At 50.1% G+C, this 14,049-nt stretch overlaps 1 protein-coding gene across 19 annotated transcripts in view; it reads right to left on the bottom strand.

The window, feature by feature from the left end:
• MPRIP (myosin phosphatase Rho interacting protein) overlaps positions 1 to 14,049 on the bottom strand; it is a 129,000-nt gene that overhangs the window by 103,848 nt on the left and 11,103 nt on the right. Inside the window, exon 1 of one of the 19 annotated variants that reach the window (XM_089900167.1) lies at positions 4,655 to 12,492. The exons of the other annotated variants lie outside the window; for them this stretch is intronic. The gene's annotated coding sequence lies outside the window, so the exon portion shown is untranslated. Of the gene's footprint in view, positions 1 to 4,654; positions 12,493 to 14,049 lie in introns of those variants that run through there. 19 annotated transcript variants of the gene reach the window in all.

The raw sequence follows: 14,049 nt of genomic DNA, 5'->3' as shown, positions 1-14,049 counted from the left end.
AAAGAAGAAGACAGAGGGAGGAATCCATCTACCTGATTATAAGATTTATTATATATCCACAGTAATCAAAGCTGTGGTATTAATGGAAAGTTAGACACATAGATTAATGGAACAGACTGGAAAACCCAGAAACAGACCCACACAAATGTGCCCAATTTAACTTTGAACAAAGGTGCTAAAAGGGACTTCCCTGGTGGTCCAGTGGTTAAGACTCCGCACTCCCAATGCAGGGGGCCCAGGTTTGATCCCTGGTCAGGGAACTAGATCCTGCATGCCACAACTAAGACCTGGTGCAACCAAATAAAAAAATAAATATTTTTTTTAAAAAAGATACTCCATGCGTCCACTGCAGGGGGCACAGGTTTGATCCCTGGTTGAGGAACTGAGATCCCACGTGCTGCACGGCGAGGCACTCCCCACCAAAAAAAAAAAACGAAGGTGCTAAAAAATTCAGGGGAGGAGTGACAGTCTTTCAACAAATGGTACTGTAGCAACTGGACATCCATAGGCAAAAAATAAATAAAGCTCAATCCTACACAAAAATTAACTCAAAATGGAGCACACACTTAAATTGGCAATTTGGACCACATTAAAATTTAAAGTATTTGTTTTACAAAAGGCCCTACTAGGAGGGTGAAAAAATAAAGAGTGGGATAAAATATTTGCAAACCACATATCTAACAAAGGATTAGTATCTAGAATATATAAAGACCTCTCAAAACTCAATAATAAAAAAAACCAAACAACCCACTTAGGACATGGGCAAAAGACATATGAAAAGATATTTCACAGAAGATATACATATGGCAAATAAATACATGAAAAGATGTTCAACATCATTAGCTATTAGGGAAATGCAAATTAAAACCACATGAGAGGGACTTCCCTGGTGGTGCAGTGGTTAAGAATCCGCCTGCCAATGCAGGGGACACGGGTTCAAGCCCTGGTCCAGGAAAATGCCACAGAGCAACTAAGCCCGTGCACCACAACTACTGAGCCTGCGCTCTAGAGTTCACGAGCCACAACTACTGAAGCCCACATGCCTAGAGCCCGTGCTCTGCCTGCGCACCTCAACGAAGAGCAGTCCCCGCTCGCCACAACTAGAGAAGGCCCACGCGCAGCAACAAAGACCCAACGCAGCCAAAAATAAATTTTTTTAAAAAAAATGAGATACTACTACACACCTATCAGAATGACTAAAATTAAAAATAGTGACAACAGGGCTTCCCTGGTGGCGCAGTGGTTGAGAGTCCGTCTGCCGATGCAGGGGGCACGGGTTCGTGCCCCGGTCCGAGAAGATCCCACATGCCGCGGAGTGGCTGGGCCCATGAGCCATGGCCGCTGAGCCTGCACGTCCAGAGCCTGCGCTCCGCGACGGGAGAGGCCACAACAGTGAGAGGCCTGCGTACCGCAAAAAAAAAAAAAAAAATGGTGACAACACCAAATGCTGACAAGGATGTGAAGAAACTCGTATGTTGCTGGAGGGAATATAAAATGGTACAGCCACTCTGAAAAACAGTTTAGCAGGTTCTTTAAACACTAAACATGCGACTACAACATAATCCAGGAACTGCATTCCTGGGCATTTATTACAGAGAAATAAAAGCTTACACTCACACAAAAACTGTACATGAGTGGCTACTGCATTTTTATCTGTAAAGGCCAAAAAAAACCCTGGAAGCAATGCAGATGTCCTTCAGCGAATGAGTGGTTAAGCCGTGTACACCATGGAATACTAGTAAGCAATAAAAAGGAAACAACTGGTGATGCACACAACCTGGATGAATCTCCAGAGAATTAGGATGAGTGAAAAAAGTCAATCCTTGAAAGGTTACATGATGTATGATTCCACGGATATAACATTCTTGAAATGTGGAATTTCTAGAAATGGAGAACAGATTTGCGGCTGCCAGGAGTTAAGGAGGCAACAGGGGTAGGAGGTGCAGGACGTGTGGTTGTGAGGGACCCTGCGGGGGTGCAAGCACCCTGCATCTTGACTGCAGGGATGTTGAGATCCTGCTGACTGTGACATTGTGCTGTAATTTTACAAGATGTTACCACTGGGAAAAACTGGGGAAAGAGTACACAGGATCTCTCTGGATTGTATCTTACAACTGCATGCAAAACTACAATTATCTCAAAATAAAAAGTTTAATTTAAAAACAGTCTACAGGGCTTCCCTGGTGGCGCAGTGGTTAAGAATCCGCCTGCCAATCAATGCAGGGAACACAGGTTCGAGCCCTGGTCGGGGAAGATCCCACATGTCGCGGAGCAACTAAGCCTGTACGCCACAACTACTGAGCCTGTGCTCTAGAGCCCACGAGCCACAACTACTGAAGCCCATGTGCCACAACTACTGAAGCCCGTGTGCCTACAGCCCGTGCTCTGCAACAAGAGAAGCCACTGCAATGAGAAGCCCATGTACCACAATGAAGATCCAATGCAGCCAAAAATAGATAAATAAAACAACTAAATTTTAAAAATATGTATTTAAAAAAAATCTACAAACAACAAATGCTGGAGAGGATGTAGAGAAAAGGGAACCCTCTTGCACTGTTGGTGGGAATGTAAATTGATACAGTCACTATGGAGAACAGTATGGAGGTTCCTTAAAAAATTAAAAATAGAATTACCATATGACCCAGCAATCCCACTACTGGGCATATATACAGAGAAAATCGTAATTCAAAAAGACACATGCACCCCAATGTTCACTGTAGCACTATTTACAGTAGCCAGGTCATGGAAGCAACCTAAATGCCCATCAACAGACGAATGGATAAAGAAGATGTGGTACATGTATACAGTGGAATATTAGCCATAAAAAGGAATGAAATTGGGTCATTCGTAGAGACGTGGATGGACCTAGAGACTGTCATACAGAGTGAAGTAAGTCTGAAAGAGAGAAACAAATACCGTATATAACACATATTTGGGGAATCTAGAAAAATGGTACAGATGAACCATTTTGCAAGGCAGAAATTGAGACACAGCTGCAGAGAACAAATGTATGGACACCAAGGGAGGAAAGTGTGTGGGGGGGGGATGAACTGGAGACTGGGATTGACATATATATGTTAATATGTATAAAACAGATAACTAGTAAGAACCTGCTGTATAAAAAATAAATATAATAAAATTCAAACAAACAAAAAAAACCTGTTACTTCAGAATACTCCCTGCACCCACATACGAGCGTTTACCCCTGGAAGGGGACCCATCGCAGCCCCAGAGCACAGAGGCTCCAGCCACAAAAGCCTCTGCAGTCCAGAGGGGTCATGCCCAGGCAAGGCGGCCCTGCATGGCCCTCAGCTGTGCTGCATGAGCTGGCCTTTCCACCAGCTTCTCCTGAGGCCACAGGCACACAGACATACACCTTCTCTGAGGCCTGTGGACTTGACCATGGCGAGATTCTTCAGCCCCTTTCCCCATCTCCACCCTCCTCAGGCAGATCTGCGTTGCATCAAGGACAGCCTGATGTCTCGACTCAGGCCAAGTGGGCGGGCTGCAGGCAGGTGAAGGAGCAAACACCCTGGCTGGCTTTACACAGCGTGGTCAAGCTGCCACACAGATGCCTCCCAGACACATCCAGGCCTCTGCACACAGCTGCCCGATCACAACCAGCTCCAAGACGTCCAGAACATTACATGCTCGGCTCTCAGTTTCACCGTGCCCATCTGAGGCTCAAAGAGAGCAGACATCAGTGACAGATTTCTGCCAGGTGGTGAAGCTCACTTTTCTGTCCCCTCAGATTCACCCGCCCTCAGAGTGCACAGGGCATTGAGAAAGGCAGTCAGACACGTCACACAGTATGGCACCACAGAGGGAGCACCCAAAACTATCCCTGCAGAAATGTGGGCACCACGTTCCGACCCCCAACACCCCATCATCCTAAAGGTGCTCTACAGACTGGGGCCCCTCACTTCCAAAGCTGACCCCCCGACACAAACACCTCTACTCCACGGACTAGGGTAATTCCCTGTCCCCTGTGCAGGTCCCCTCAAAATCCCATGCCCAGGGGACTTCCCTGGTAGTCCAGTGGATAAGACTCCGCTCTCCCAATGCAGGGGGCATGGGTTCAGTCCCTGGTCAGGGAACTAGATCCCACATGCATGCCACAACTAAGAGTTCACATGCCACAATAAGGAGCTGCTGAGCCGCAACTAAGGAGCCCATGTGCCGCAACCAAGGAGCCAGCGAACCACAACTAAGGAGCCCGCCTGCCGCAACTAAGACCCAATGCAACCTAAATAAATAAATAAATATTAAATTAAAAAAGAAAAAATCCCACACCTGGGTCTTCCCTGGTGGTCCAGTGGTTAAGAATCCGCCTTCCAATGCAGGGGACACAGGTCTGACCCCTGGTCAGGGAACTAAGATCCCACATGCCGCGGGACAGCTAAGCCCGTGCACTCTAGAGCCCACATGCCACAACTAGAGAGCCTCAGCACTGCAACTACTGAGCTCACACAACGCAACTACTGAGCCCACGCAGCACAACTAAAGAGAATCCCCGCATGCTGCAACGAAGATCCTGCCTGCCACAACTAAGACCCGATGCAGCCAAATAATTAATAAATAAATAAATATATATATATTTTTAAAACGCACACCCCCTTCAAGTACAGTAACCAACCCAAAGCCAGATGCTTACTGAGAACTTCCTGGGGCTCCTCCTGCTGAGCTGCTCTTACACTTACACCTCCCCGCGGAAAGAAAACCACCTCAGGCCTCTGGGCTTTGCACAGCAGTTCTCTGCGTGGAGGGCTCTTCACCACATCCTGCTGGCAACGGTCTGCTCGCCCCTAAGACCCATCTCCCAGCCCCGCGCCATCTCCATCTCTGCCGTTTCCACACCTTCGCCCAGCGAGGTGCCCAGTACAAAGCAGGGCCGAGTGACTGGGATGAGTCAGTGGACACACTGATGCGTCACCCAACTGCTCCCTGCTTGTTCTCCGGGTGCTGCTGTGAGGGCTCCCGGCCAAGGCTGGGTGAGCCCGGGCCACACCTCTGCCTTCCACACTCAGAGCCCGGTCACCGGGAGGAACCGGTCAGCCCCCGACACTGAGGGACAAACCAGCACACTGAGGAGCACGCAGACAGGCTGACCTCCAACCGTCTTTCTCCCTTTCCTGAATCCAATCCCCAACCAACACCGTGTGCGCCACGCTGGCCTCGACAAAAGGCAGAAACACCACAGGGAAGCCAGCACTCTCGGGGAGCAGCCACGCGGCCACACGTGGCAAGAACCATGGTATTTCCATGCTCCTGCCCCCAGGAATCCCACCAGCCAGAAACGGAGCCTAAAGAAATAACACAGAGCAACAAACAGCTCCACTCACGACTTGGGAGCAACTTGCTGTCCAACAAGTCAACGGCTAAATGAATGCTGATCTATCAACTCTCTAAAATATTACACAGCAATCAGTTATAATTAATTAATTATAGATAACTATGAGGAAGTCAAGAAACCCTCTAGAGTACGAACCCACAGGACTCCCATCAAGTCAATGCTCCCCACCCAGAGCTGGGGGCTTCTCTCTGCCTCCTGGGTGACCAGAGCCCTCTGGAAGTGTTCAGCAGAATTTCCCCACAAGCTGCTCTGAAGCTGCAATCACTCAAGGTATCAGAGATAAAAACATGAAACACATATAGTCCCCAAGGGGCATTCAGTCTAGTGAAGGGGACCAGGGATGTCTCCTTCAGGGAACCAAGGCAGGATGTGAAAATGTGGCCTATGATTTAAAAATACAGCAGGACTGAGTAAGATTGGGAGTCAACAAGAAAACAGCTATTGTGTTCACTGTTGGGATCATGAACAACTCTTGGGGGTTTTTGTTTGTTTACTTAACATCATTTTTTGTAAACTAATGCTACTATATAGCACTTACCAGATTTTTTGTTTTAATTAATTTATTTATTTATTTTAGTTATTTTTGGCTGCGTTGGGTCTTCGTTGCTGTGCGCGGGCTTTCTCTAGTTGCAGCGAGCGGGGGCTACTCTTTGTTGCAGTGCACCGTCTTCTCATGGTGGTAGCGTCTCTTGTTGCAGAGCACCGGCTCTAGGGTGCACAGGCTTCAGTAAGTTGTGGCTCGCGGGCTCTAGAGCACAGGCTCAATAGTTGTGGTGCATGGGCTCAGTTGCTCAGCAGCATGTGGGATCTTCCCGGACCAGGGCTCAAACCCATGTCTCCTGCATTGGCAGGCAGATTCTTAACCGCTGCACCACCAGGGAAGCCCCTAGATATTATTTTTTAAAAGGAAGGGAAGATGTTTGACTGCCCATGCATGCACGCCTTCTGATACAGCCTTGATCATTCCCGGCAGAAGATGAGGTTAGGGAACCCCTGTACTGCACTCTCCACCAACATGACCTAACAGTTCTGGGTAGTTAGTATAAAGACCCCGGCCTGGGAGCCAGGAGGCCCAAGTTCAAGTTCTGGTTCCTTGACTTCATCATTGTGTAGCCCAGAACAAGACACTATGGCTGTGAGTCTCAGTTTCAACATCTACAATAAAAGGAAAATATATATATCCTTGCCATTAAAAAATTTTTAAATGACATCAGACACAAACACACACTGAGTCACTGAACAATCAATGCCTGAGAGTCAGGGACATAAATCCCAGCATCTACTCAGGCCCATGCACACAGCTGGTGTGTAGAGGCCAGCAGTGCTCAGGGGAATGAACCCTAAGTGTGAAGGGAAAGACTGTAGAGTATTCAAGGCCAGTCCAGATGGACCCCAGGAATCCTGACTCTGAGGGGAGGGGCAAAGCATGCAAACCCCACACAGGCTCCCGCACACAAGCCTGAACATATAACCTCCAAGCACAATGACCATCCCCATGAAAGTTCTTCAAGAAGAACAATCTCCAAGCAGCCTTGAAGAAGGATCCATACCTATGGGGGCCAGTATCCCAGCTTCAGGGAGATTCCTGGGGCAAAGATTTCTCTGGGCCCGATGTGGGGGGTTGAGGAGCTGCACTCAAGCATGAGGTGAGGGCAAATGGCCCTTTGGTAGAGGATTCACTGAAAGATCTATGGGCAGAAGGTGTGTAAATTGCAGCTAATATATCTTCTGTGGTTTTGAGGTTGGTTCCTTGACCTTTTCCACAAAAGAGTTTCTGTGGAAACGCTTCCACACTCATAGCAAACAGGATGTATAATATTTTCTGCATTTCAATTCCAAAAGGAGAAATGATGCCTGGGTAGCAGCCGTCTGGCCATCTTTACAAGCTTGTAAATCATGGGAGATTCCAAGGTTGCCTGTCTCTTCTGGGATGTGTAGATGTTAAGTCAGTAAAAGGAAATGTGAGCACATGTCCAAGTCAGTCTGAGGCCTTACCCCCGCCAAAACCTCGCTGTGTCCTGGCCACCCAAAGACCACTTCATCCAAGCACGCCGCAGAGGGAGACCTGTCAGTGGAGCTTGTGCCCACCTGCCTGACCCACACCTGGGTTAGCACACACCTCTACAGGCCAGTAGGGCCAAGACCCCAGGAACGTGGGGCTTCTCTTTTAGAACAAACCCGTCAGGGCCAACCAGCGTCAGCCATCACTGCAGATCCCTCAAGAGGCCACACCAGGCTTCTCCCAATGCCACGTGGACCAAACTGTGTTGGAACTCGTCTCTAAGCCTTGTCCAAGGTGTCTCAATCAAGCCCTGGAGAATACTGTCCTATTGCTTTACACACATTCAGTTCTAGACCCAAACTACATTCCTCCATGTGGGCACCACCTGCCGGCACGAGCGCCCAGGGCCTGTCATCTGCCTCTGAAAGTCAGGAGAGGACCGTCAGCCGCTGCAAAGATACGCACAATCGTGGGGCAGCCACCGTATGCAACTCAATGCCATCAGGGCCTAGGGTGAAGCCCAGCTTCCGAGAAAGAAAAGCATCAGGTATGTGGCCCTGAAGAAACACGTTCCCTCTGAGTGAGCACGTGGGAAGTCTGCTTGAAATGCCCATCGGTTTGCTCTGTTAGTCACAGCTGTCCCCACTGTCACCACAGCCAACGCTCACGGCTTACGAGGCGGGTCACTGCTCCAGGCACTTCACGTCGTGTACCCTGTGCCACTCTTCCATTTCACATACAAGGAAACCACAGTGTCTAAGCAGGTGTGAGTCAAGGCCACCTGGCCCCATATCTTGCCTTTAACCTCTCGACACCGCCCATCAGTGAGCCACTCCCAAAAGTAAAGGCTGGTGCCATCCCAGCAGGATGCACGTTCCCAAGTGGGTGACTCTCCTTGGGGGTCTAGTCCTGACCAGCACATCACTCAGGGCCTCCCCTAGACATCCCTGCAGCTGAGGTCTGGGGCCTGTGTGTAGTGCCAATGCATGGTCCCCGTAAGGAGTTCACTAGAGGATGAACCTTCACAAACCACCCTTCATGGAGCCGCCCACCCAGCTTGGCCAGGCACTACGGGCTGTGAAGGCATTTGGGGAGTGGACAGAGACCATGGGGCTCTTCTCCAGAAGGAGGAGTCTTTCCTACCTGTGGATGAAAGACGTAAGTGTGAGCACAGGCTCCCACCTCCACCCAGAGAAAGTAGAGCCTCAAATGTAGAGTAACCCTGTACATTTATCATCCAAACTGGGATACTTTGGGGAATGAGTAGGGAACCTACTAATTACACAAGGACATGTGGCCCAGAAGAAAGAAACTTATAAGAAATGCAGTTTACCCATCTTTGCTGTCAAATGTCAGGATGCCAAGACAACAAAGCCACTGAGAATACCCACAATGAGACAAAGACACAAAAGCTGGAGCTAAGGGTAAGGAACTCAGCACCAGGGAGCACAGAGGAGGGATCTGGGAGAGACCTCTGTGAGGAGCCAGCAAAGGCAACCTCAGAAATGGAGGTCAGGGGACATGCGACAGGGAGGCCGGCTGGCATGTGCAGAGGCCCACACTTCCCTCCAGAGGCCGCCAAGCCTCACCCACTGCCTCGTGCCGCCCACCCGGCAGCATGCTACGGCGCGGGGTTCCAAGGGGAGAGGGCACACCCCCAAAATACCATAAGGCCCAGTGTCTTTGGGGGCCCCCTCCTCCAGAGCTCTAAACCTCGAGATAAAGTCCCACCCTTCAGCCAAATCAGAAGTAGCACTGGGTGGAGACAAAGACAATAAATACTTGGTGAAACAATGAACCGAACTCCAAATAAAGTTATCTGATGGCCAGTTGCTTTCAGCACAGAACACGTCCACGCTGCTGCCACACAGCTGCCACGCACTTGACCACGGCTGAGCCCCAAGCTGTGCGTGCACAGACACGCACACGTGGGTGTGAGAGGGCGAGGCCAACACCATGCCCGTCCAGCATGCTCCTGGGGGACTGGGGTAACCAGGACAGAGCGCAGGACGGAGGTAGAATCTGAGGTGTTAGCTACTCATGGGTAGCAGATGTCAAATCAAAAATGACAAAAAGACAGGAAACAAAGATGTCAAATAAAGGTTTGGCAAAATGTGAATTACAGGGACTTCCCTGGTGGTGCAGTGGTTAAGAATCCACCTGCCGGGACTTCCCTGGTGGCGCAGTGTATAAGACTCCACACTCCCAGTGCAGGGGGCCCAGGGTTTGATCCCTGGTCAGGGAACTAGATCCCACGTGCATGCTGCAACTAAGAGTTTGCATGCCACAACTAAGGAGCCTGCCTGCTGCAGCTAAGACCCGGAGCAACCAAATAAATAAAATATTAAAAAAAAAAATCCACCTGCCAATGCAGGGGACACGGGTTCAAGCCCTGGTCTGGGAAGATCCCACATGCCACGGAGCAATGAAGCCCGTACGCCACAACTACTGAGCCTGCGAGTCACACCTACTGAGCCCGCGCACCTAGAGCCCGTGCTCCACAGCAAGAGAAGCTGCTGCAATGAGAAGCCTGCGCACTGCAACAAAGAGTAGCCCCTGCTCACCACAACTAGAGAAAGCCCACAGGCAGCAACGAAAACCCAACGCAACCAAAAATAAATAAATTTTTTTAAAAAAATGTGAATTACAAGCACAAACCAAAAACGGGGGGGGGCGTGCGGGTAATGACTGTTTTGGTGTTTTTTTTGTAATAACTTACTTTTTTGAGATATAATTCACATACCATACAACTCACCCATTTAAAAGTGTACAAGTCAATGGTTTGTAGTGCATCCACCACCATAATCAAATCTATCCCAAAAAGAAGCCCTGTATACTTTAGCTATCATTCCCCACACACTCCCCGCTCCAGTCCCCAGCAACCACTAATCTGCTTTACGTCTCTACAGATTTGCCTAGTCTGGACGCTTCACACGAATGGAATCAGATGACACATGGTCTTTTGTGTCTGGCTTCTCCCACTGAGCGAATGTTTTCGAGGGTCATCCATGCTGTAGTTGTTGGTTGTACCACACTCCTTTTCATGGCCAAGTAATATTCCATTGTGTGGATGGACCACATCTGTTTATTGATGACACTGGGGTTGTTTCCCCCTTTTGGTGGCTGTGAACATTCATATCCAAGTTTGGTGACTGTTGTTAAAACTCCTTTAGGAGAGACCAAAGAGGTAAACACCACATGTCACGTGAAGTCTGAACAATTAGCTTTTCAAAAGCTGCAAAGGGAAAAGGGTTGAATGGGGTGCTGCAAGGGAGTCCTGAGAGGCTCCCTGAAAGCAGACTGGGGGGCAGCAGCCCCAACTGCTCAGATCAAGCTCAAGATGGAAGCCTCCACGTGCCGGCCACACACGGGCTGGACAGGGCGGGGTAACCAGTGCACAAGAAGGGGCAAAGAAATATTTTCTTTAACAGAGGTCTAAAAGGTCTAAGTCTAAGTCTATGGGGATATCTTCTCATCTAACATTAAAGACGCTTAAATTCCGGGACTTCCCTGAGTGTCCAGTGGTTAAGACTCCACGCCTCCAGTGCTTCCACTGCAGGGGGTGCGGGTTCAATCCCTGGTTGGGGAACTAAGATCCCACATGTCGTGAGGTGCAGCCAAAAATTTTTTTTAAAGAAAGACAACTAAATTCCTGCCAGCTACCAAATCCAAGGGGCAGGACCCGGCTAAGGAGCACTTTAACCCCAAAGAGAAGAGGTAATTTTCCTCCTCCAAGGAAAATCCTGAGGGTTGATCCAAGCTTCTTCCCCCAAAATAGAATTTAAAAATCCCTATTGTGTCACCTGAGACCTCTGGGGGCCTCCGAGACTCTCATGAATCCCCTTCCCGCCAACATGCTTCAAGGGCGCAGGACTCGACTGACCGACTGACCGTCCCTCCAAGAGCGAGGAGTCCTAATCTCCCTCTCCACCCTGACTTCCCACCCAAGCCCCAACCCTGTGCCTCCAGGGTCTCGGAATGTGTCAAGCAGCACTAGGGGAAAAGAGTGAGGTCACCTTGCCTTCTGGCTGCCGAGCAAACCAGCGGCAGAGCCCGAGGAGGACTGCCTGCCCTGCTCCGCAGTCCTCAGCCACCTCTCACGCCACACTTCACAGTGGCACCAGCCCCAGCACTGCAGGCTCCATCCTAAAACCTCCGGTCATCTCCACCCCTCCCTCCTGAGAGCTGCAGAGCCCAGTGGGGAGATGTGACAGCAAAACAACTTCTCCAAGCCTCAGAATAAACATTCCCTGTGTGTCACGTCGAGTCCCCACCACATGCCGTGTGCCTTACCCACACTTTATTTATTCCACGGAGAGCCCTTGGCAGCAGCAGGCAAGGGTGGCTGCTTATGCCCCCCGCTCCATCCTCTACCCACCCCAGCACTCTGAGCACCGCCTGGGGCTCTGCCCGTCCTGACAGACGTCCTCACTGCCACTCCCATGAGGCATTCGGGGCCTTCAAGCAAATGGCCCAGCTTGAGCCAGACCAGTGGTCCTCAAAGGGATGGCCCTTTTAAGGGGGCCCTGAGACCCTTTTAAGGGGTCCATGAGCCAAAACTATTTTTACAAAAATGCTAAGTCATCATTTGCCCTTTTTTGCACTCATTCTTTCACTAGCATATAGGCTTTTCCAGAGGATACACGACAGGATATCACAACAGATCATGTGCAAAAGATATGAGAATCCAGCTGTCTTCCATTAAGATAGATGGTACAGAGATGCGCAAGGGTAAAATGATGCGACTCTTCTAAACAAAACTTTTTTTGTTTTGGAAAAGTTATTTTTCAGAATATACCTGTTATTTATGTGAACATGTAACAAGTTTATTTTATTTTTTAATGAATTAATAAAATTTTTTAAATGTCTCGTTTTAATTTCTCATACAGTAAATACCATTGGATATAACCGACATAAACAAAAGCCCTTTGAAGACCTCAGTAATCAAAAGCATAAAGGGGCCCAAAAACAAACAGTCTGGGAACCACTGACCTAGCCAGCCGCCCCACCCCCAGCCCAGCCCGTCCTCAGATCAGCCCTCCTGGTTCTCGGGGGCCCTGCTCACACGCTGGCTCTGTCAGCCTAAACACACAAGCCTTCAGGTCTGTCTCCAGGTCTCCACATGGAGTCCTTTCTCCTCAACAGCACTACCTTAACGGGTCGCATCTCATACCAGACTTGCCCCCAGCAGCTGCCTTAAGGTCCATCTGGAACTGGAAGACTCCTGCACACATCTGGGCAGGGAGACCTTCCTCTTGAGAGGCGAGCCTCTGCATGGAGAGGAAGTCTGCAGAGGGGGCTGGGCCCAACAACGGGGCAACACCTACTTGTGGTCCCCTCCCCTGGATCCCAGCATCTGGGAGGCTGACACAGCAGAAACACCAGCACCTCGAACATTCAGCAGGAAGGCTGCACCTATGCTGTACACACACGCCACTGAAGTTTTTCCGTATATATCAAATATTTCATTCTATTAACAAATTCTAATGCAAGGGTTAGAGTCAATCAGTGGTTTTCAAACAGTGCTTCAGGGCCACTGCAGACCATGGGGTGGGGCAGGCGGCTGGGGAACCATCCCTTCCCCCCTCCGGGGACTTCACATGGGCAAGTTCCGCGTTCCATTTCAAGGGGCTCCATGCTCCATGGCTAAAGAAATAAAGTTTGAAAACTGGTAATAAGAGTAGTAAACAGGGGCTTCCCTGGTGGCGCAGTGGTTGAGAGTCCGCCTGCTGATGCAGGGGACACGGGTTCGTGCCCTGGTCTGGGAAGATCCCACATGCCGCGGAGTGGCTGGGCCCGTGAGCCATGGCCGCTGGGCCTGCGCGTCTGGAGCCTGTGCTCTGCAGCGGGAGAGGCCACAACAGTGAGAGGCCCGCGTAACGCAAAAAATAAAAATAAAAAGTAGTAAAGAGGCCAGATCCGGTCGGAGACTGGCTCTCAGCAGCTCCTCCGCACCTCACCACCCTGGGGTGCACCGGTGTCTCCCTACACGGCCTGGCCTTCAGCTCCCATGCCCCCTCGGCCCCCTTCCCCACAACTCTGAAGCCCCAGCTTAGCTCCTTCTCGGCAGCTAGGCTGATACTCAGGAGGGAGCAGAGCTCCAGGTGGCTCGGCCAGCCCTGTACACGGGCTCAGCGCCTCTGCCACAGACCCCAGGTCCCCATCCCAGGCTCCTCCACCCGCCCAGTGCCGTATCTGCCCGCCCACCCCACAGTCCACAGTGCTGAGGTCTGGCTTAATGTGCCGCTTCCCAACGCGGCTCACGACAGAATTCCACGGGACCCAACAATTCCTCCCCTGGTTTCCACCTAGAAGAGCTGAAAGGAGGGTTAGACAGAAGTGTGCATGTGGGTGTTCACAGCAGCACTAGTCACAACAGCCAGAAGGCAGGACAGCCCAAGGGTCCATCTACAGACAGAGAGATAAACAAGATGCGCTATGCCACATAATGCAATACTCGGCCAGAAACAAGCAGTGAACACAGGTTCATGCTACCACATGAACCCTGAAAACACGCTCGGTGCAAAAAGCCAGACAAAAGGGGTCACAATTTCTACGATTCCATTTTGGTGAAATTTCCAAAAGAGGTAAATCCGTAGGGAAGAAAAGCAGATTGGTGGTTGCTGAGGATGGGGGTAGGGAGTGGAGCCTAGCTCTTCAGTAGTGATGGCGTGTTCTTTTGGGGCGATGAAAG

Source organism: Delphinapterus leucas, chromosome 19 (assembly GCF_059928025.1).
Source record: "Delphinapterus leucas isolate spDelLeu-1000000601 "Yukka" chromosome 19, BTC_Dleu_Yukka2, whole genome shotgun sequence".
Lineage (NCBI taxonomy): Eukaryota > Metazoa > Chordata > Mammalia > Artiodactyla > Monodontidae > Delphinapterus > Delphinapterus leucas.
Note: the sequence above shows the minus strand (reverse complement) of the source record. Positions and strands in the feature narration are given on the sequence as shown.